A 7,157-nucleotide genomic window follows, 5' to 3' on the forward strand; every position below is an offset into this window, starting at 1 on the left:
TGAAGGAAGAAGTGAAGAACATGTGTGGACTAAAATTGAGAGGGTAAAAAGCAGCAGCAAAGGGCAGGAGAGTATACTGCTCCTTGGGGAGTAAAATTCCACCTCAGTCAGATCTATTTGAAAGGTTAAAAAAAATCTGAGTGCTATTTGAAACCTGGCTGCACCCCCTGAACCCTGCTGGTGCTCAGGCACTGGCCACAAATACATGTTTATTGCTTGATTTAGCCCCTATGGCTGAACTTTGCCCATGCTAATAGTCTCATGGGATTGTCTAACTCATGAAAACAAAAAAGACAAAAAACCCAACCTGAATAGCTTCTTTTTGGCTGATAATTAGAATTCCCTTCTATCTTTGTCACAAGTGGTACTGTGCTAATTGGATGTGGGGGGGAAGTTGTTAGGGAATGAAATGCAGCCCAACAAATTAGGTCTCTTAGTGGAGCTCAGATGAGGCTTTGGTGATGTGAGAGGTAAAAGACATGTAAATGCTTTTCTGGAGTCCCTGCACAGCCACTGGTCAATTTAATTCTGAAAGGATTTGTGAAATGCAGGGAGCCTTGTGCTGCCTCTCAGCACAGATGAGTCTGACCCGGCAGAATGAACAATAGGTCGGGATGGGGTGTGAGAGGAGTGTTTTACATTTTCACAAAGTCTCTCAAGGCAGAGCAAATCACAGCTCTGGGCATTCAGCACCACAGACATCCAGCCCCTTGTGAGGAAAAGGACAGCAACGTGTCACCAGAGAGGGAAAATATTATTAATGGTTCTTGCAGCTCCCCCAGGTCCCAAAGGGGTGCACTCTCAATGTGCATTGTGGATGCAGAGAATGGAGGGTTTGCTTTTCTGGACTTGGAATTGTCCTTCCTTGGGGCTTGGGGTTTGCAGGCAGAGCTCAGGTAAGGCACTGAAACCCCAAACCCTGCCAGGACAGACACCGAAACCCCAAACCCTGCCTGCACAGACATTGAAAACCCCAAACCCTGCCAGGACAGACACTGAAACCCCAAACCCTGCCAGGACAGACACTGAAAACCCCAAACCCTGCCTGCACAGACACTGAAACCCCAAACCCTGCCAGGACAGACACTGAAAACCCCAAACCCTGCCTGCACAGACACTGAAACCCCAAACCCTGCCTGCACAGACACTGAAACCCCAAACCCTGCCAGGGCAGACACTGAAAACCCCAAACCCTGCCAGGACAGACACAGAAAACCCCAAACCCTGCCTGCACAGAGTCTGTACCCAGGTAAGGCACTGAAACCCCAAACCCTGCCTGCAGAGACACTGAAAACCCCAAACCCTGCCAGGACAGACATAGAGAACCCCAAACCCTGCCTGCACAGGCTGTACCCAGGACAAACAAGACAGAGATGTCTGAAAGACACCACAGGATGGAGGGTCAAGGTGTTTTCAATGTGATTATATTCCTTCTATTCCTAATTCATCTGAATCGCAATTTCAGAAGGCATCTATCTCTCCTTAGAGAAAGCCTGAGTAGGTGTGTATTGCCTCAGTCAGCTGTCAGATCAGTGGCTTTTAATAAAGTTTTACAGGAACAGAATGTTTTCAGAAACTAGTCAAATCTTAAATGCCCCAAATTATAGACAGACTGGGTTCCATCTCTTCCAAAAGCTTGTGAGGCAAAACAAAGGACAAACATTCCTATTTTTTATTTGACATTGCACCAGGACAGTCTCTAAATTTCTCCCACCTGCCCACATATCATGAGAACATTTTGCAACACGAATGCTGCTTGACATAAATTATGGGTACTTATACAATTACATATATTTTCCTGCCTTACATAATAAACATTGTTAGCTAGATAAGTGTAAATTACATAGCTACAAATAGCCTATTCCCTGTACTTCTCCAATACCTAACCTTCCCATTTCACACAGTAGACTTAAATATCAAAGATAGATTTCCAAAGTTTTCCCCAAAGTCAGCATTTTAACCCACAGCCAGGTGTTTAAATAACCAGCCTGATTTTCACAACCCTGAATGACCACAGGTTGTTGGGAATGGATTGAACAGAAATAGCTAAATATTTATTAAAGGTTCCTCAAAATTTTGTTTATTCCTATATTTTTTTAACAGAGTGACTAATATCTCATTGCTAATTCAGTAAAACAAAGTATTTTCTTTGGTGTATTTGTCTGTAGGTATGTACATCCTTTATATATCTCTGGATACTTTTGCTTTCTGTACAATTTTAACAAAAATCAAGCTAACATCTACAAACGGACTGCTATCCCATATTATGCCACATAAATCTGTGCATAACTCAATATTTGGGACTAAAATTTACTGAATGCATTAAAACTTGCTCCCTGCCATTACAAAATTTGGTGCTTCAAAATTCGTTTGCATTCTGAGCATATGTTTGCATTTAATTTCTGACAACTCACATAACTATTTGATTTGAGGCATCCTGTTCCATGGAGAACTCACTGTTTGTTTCATGATACTAAAATATTTTTCTGCATTATGTCAGAACAAAGAAATGAAAAGCATCATCAACTTTACTTTTTTCAAAAAAAATATGCATTTCAGCACATTCAGCATGTTCTTAGGAAAAAATTCTGTTTAAATAGAAGAGACAGGAGAACACAGAGAGCTCAGGGGAGAGGGGTTTGTTGGTGGTTTGTGGTTGTTGTTTTTTAAATCAGCTCTAATTAAGAATTTTACATGAGGTTAAAGGTCTCCAACACATTACCAAGGAGGAGGATTAAATCTGATTAAAATTTTCTTTGGTGTGGATTGCCACATCACTTGAGCTAGAACCATTTCCAAAAGTTCAGACTTTCTCAGCTCCCTCATCCCATGGCACTGATTGTAGGAGCCTACAAAGAACCTTCACACACATCTAGTTTCAAGGTAGTTATTTGTATTTTTTGCTATTGAATTAATTTACATATATTGGAAAGCAAAAAACAGAACATAAAGGAGTTTGTACAATCAGCTATAAATGCAAAGCTCTGGAAAGCTGACAGCTCTGCTCCCACCAGTGAAGTTTGGCTTTTGCAATAGAAACAGCTGTTGCACCTAATGAAAGCACTCAACAGTTTTCTCTAATGCAGCAGGGTTATAGCAGTGCCTATTTTCCAAATGGTTAAAGGGTCTGTCAGAATTGCCATCACAAACCATTGTTTTCAGGGTTTTATATTCCAGAGTCAGCCATAAAAAATTCATTCAGGCTGAAATCTGACATCAAAGGGCACAAAGCCTGACACCCAAACACTTCTCCCCTTGTCATAGTGGAGGGTTTATGAAATTAGTTTGGAATTAATCTGAACAATTTTGAATTTACAGGACTGACAGAGCAGCAATAGATCTGTAGCTTCAAGTGCTTTGGGTGCTGCACTGCTCATCCAGTTCACTGACAGATTTACGTTTTTAAGCCAACTAATTTATCAAACGGGCTAATTATTTTGTGAGCTTAAACACCAAGAAATGAAAAATCACTTCATAATTAGCTGGAAAAATACAGAACATCAGAGCACGGAAGGTGCTGGTCTCAGTCTCAGCAGGCTGTGCCTGCAGCCGCGAGGGGAGCTGGCCCAGGAGAGCCCAGACTGCCCTGGCAGAGTGAGAAACATCCTCCACAGAGCCTTTACCCATCCTGGGTGTCCCTGAGGGGCGCCTCAGAGGCAGGGAAGATGGGTCTGGTCATTCTCCCAACATCCCCATTCTGCAGGATTTTACCGACACTTTTGCTCACAGTCCCCTGGATAAAATTTCACCAGCAGCTGGGGGGAAACACCCTCAAAACCTTTCCAGCAATTAATAGAGGGTCTAAGGCACTGTCTACTTCAGGAATATGGGCATTCCTAAGAAAAAATGTACCCACTTCCTTCTTTTTACAGTTGCCAGAAATTCCCAAACTCAACTGGCTTATGGCCAGACCACTGGGCTCACAGAGGATTTGAGGCAATAGGCTAAAACTTAGAACTATTCTTTTGGCTACTGGTTCTGTCCAAAATGTGTTATAAATTGAGCCTTGAAGGTGTTTAAATATCACAACTTCAGCACTGCATGAGAATGAACCTCTCTGAAGCCCTCCTTATGGATGAGAATCCCACCTAAAGTTGTCAATAGGAAACATTAAGGAAAAGAGAATCAAACCCCCTTCCTAAAAAGGGCTTAAGTCTTCACCAGTAGACAGGTAGAAATGTATTTTTGCTTACTGGATTTTAAAGTGTAAATTCTCTTTTTAATTCAAATGATATTTAAATTTATCATTTTAGCAAGACTTATTTAGCCCAGTGGTTTAAGCAATGATCTCTGATGCACAGGGCTCAGCAGTAATGAACAGGAAACTCCAAGAGATTTTGAGGGAAATTAGGATGTTAACTGAGCTCTGTCCCACAAAACTCCAGAGAGAATTAAGCAGAGGGCGACACTGAAATAGCCAAATCTGGCTGTTCTTTTTTGGTGAATTTTTTGGTGACATCTGATGTGCACATCAGTGCTGCGACTGGCAGTAAAGCTTGGCCCTGAATAACTCAAGGAATCAGGACTCTGCATGGTCAATAAAGGACTTTACAGCAGCCACAGGCAGGCAGAGGGGGTTAGAGTATCTCAGATAAATAAAACCGCTCCCCTTTCCTCTACAGAGCCTTTGCCCCTCTGTAAGAGAAAAAAAAAAAAAAAAGAAAGAAAGAAAAAAGACATTACTTTCCTATCTCATAACCATAAATTCATTAATAAACCCTCACAATATTGTTACAGTGAGAGGCATTTCATTAAATAAATAGATACTTCAGAGCCTGCCAAGCAGAAAGTTTTGACATCCAAAGAGGGAAGAGCTGTGTGAGTGGAAGTGCCAGGAAGGCTCTGCTTCCTCTACCAGGATAATAATGCAGCTCTACTTCTCCCCTCCATTTAGCCCCTAGGCTTTTGTAGCAGTTTCACAGGATCCTCTTAACATCATTTGAGCAGCCAAAGGAGAGACAGGAGTTGGCAAATAAACACTTTCCTCCACTTCCACATGTGAGACACTTCATAAAACCTTCACAACTGAGTTTACCTCAAGGGCATCACATACTTTGCAATTTAGATAAGTTATTATGCCCATCATTTGCTGAGCTCAGTGGAATGCCTGTTTCATAAATCTGAAAGCAGAGCAAACATGGGTGAGTGAATAAAAGAACAGATGTAACTTACATAAGGATAAGAATATAACAAAAGCTGCACTAATATATGTGAATATAAAATGAAGTAAAATTAGCCTAACATATCATACAATATTTTAGCCAGATTTTGAGCAGTTGACCTCTGCTCACCACACCTCTGCCTTCTGCCACAACAACGCCTGATGAACTGTGCTCTTCCACTGACATTATCTCTTAATTGAAAATCAAGCCACGGGAAAGGGCCCCAGCCTGGCTGGGCTCTCAGTCAGCCCAAGGAGCAAGGAGGGAGATTCAGGGGATGCTGAGGGCAGGTGGACATGCTGCTGAATAGGATTTGCTGCCTCCTCCAGCAGCTCTTGATGGATACGGCATTGCAACACCTGATGAAGCCACCCAAGCCCACGCCACGGCCACTGGGAGCTGCACACAGGCTGCAAATTCACTGAGTTCTGGTGAAATCCCTGGGCTCAAGCTTGGCTGTTGTGTTGCACTAAATAGTTTACTTAGTTGTTGTTTTGCACTCAAACTTGGCTATTCCCAAATTCAGAGCAGGAAACCAGTTCCTGGTTTATTCCCTTTTCTGGGACTGTGTGTTTTATGAATGTCTGGATTCACAGTGAAAAGGGAAAGCAAAGGGTGGGAAAGGGTAGGAAAAGGATATTTTTTGAAACAGGAGTCTAATGTGCAATGAAGTCAGAAAAGTGCAAGTGCAAAAGAAAAACAATGTTAGTGGCACCAGTTCAAGTAGACTAGGAGTGAAGGAAACCTGAAGAGCAGAGAAAAACAGGTAAAAAGTGCAAGAATTTTCCTTGGAGTTGACTGAAGAGTGGCTTCATATCAAGATTAGAGGAAACATTGAGGCATTCTGGAAAGGATTAACTCTGAATCAGCAACAGCCTCAAGAAAGAAAAAAAAATAACAGTGGCAGAGGTTCCAACCTCATGCTGAGTGAAGTTTTTAGATCAAGCAGAGGGAGTGGGGATTTTGTTCTCATGAGCAGAAAATGAGATTTGCCCCACACAATCTCAGGTGATATAAAAGAATTGTAGGCAATCAATGAGTCCCATTAATAAATTCAGCCCCAGCACAGCACAGGACAATTAAAACACAAGAGCATTCACAGAACTTTTTGAGTGAGAGGGAGGTGACAGTGGGATTTCAGCTGCTACCCATACTCCTGCTCCCAAAATCAATTTCTGCCCCAGTGAGTCTCTGGTTCTTTATGCCTTGCATGCAAGAGAAGAAAAGAGGCCCCAGCAAGATGCCCACGTGGCCCTTGGCTACTCTGGAAATAGCATCCTGCCCATTTCCCTCCTCCTGACACCAGTGTCCCATAAAGCTGAGCTAGACACCAAACATCTCTGCCTCATGACAGACCAGCACTGCCATGTAAGAACATCAGCTACTAACTTTGGAGCACACAAAGTTTTATCCAGGTCTGAAGGAGACATGGGAATTTTTACGTTTTCTGCACCACACCAGAAAGAAATGAAATTTCTGTAGATAAAAGCATAGTTTTTTCCAGCTAAATCAATCAGTCTAATTACATATATCATCTGTATCCGTAACAGGGCCATGACAGCTCCTACAGAACACTGCTAATGCTGTCAGGAAGGAGTTTTGTGCTGAGAAGGCCTTTGGTCCATTCCACCAAGCCATCAGGTGTGATAAGTCACCGGAATAATTTTAAATAGCAGCAAATCTGGCAACAAAGCAGTAAGTGTCCTAAAATTGGAATAATGTAGGTGCTTGTGTCTGCCTGGCAGTTAAATCACAGGCAGTTCTGGGCATTGCCAGCCCCAACACGAGGATTTAGGTAAACATTTCCCCAGCCCTTGCTCATGGTGATGTCAGATATAAACAGCAGCGTGCTCACCTGCTGCCCTCGACCGCAGAAGGTCTCAGCCCTATAAACCCCTGTTAGCAGGAATTGCTACTGCTCTGAAAAATGGTGTGAGTCAACAAGGCTGCTGATAGCAAACACTGTGCTGGACAGGGCGTTCAGAGAGCTTGAGA

Source organism: Melospiza melodia, chromosome 12 (assembly GCF_035770615.1).
Source record: "Melospiza melodia melodia isolate bMelMel2 chromosome 12, bMelMel2.pri, whole genome shotgun sequence".
Lineage (NCBI taxonomy): Eukaryota > Metazoa > Chordata > Aves > Passeriformes > Passerellidae > Melospiza > Melospiza melodia.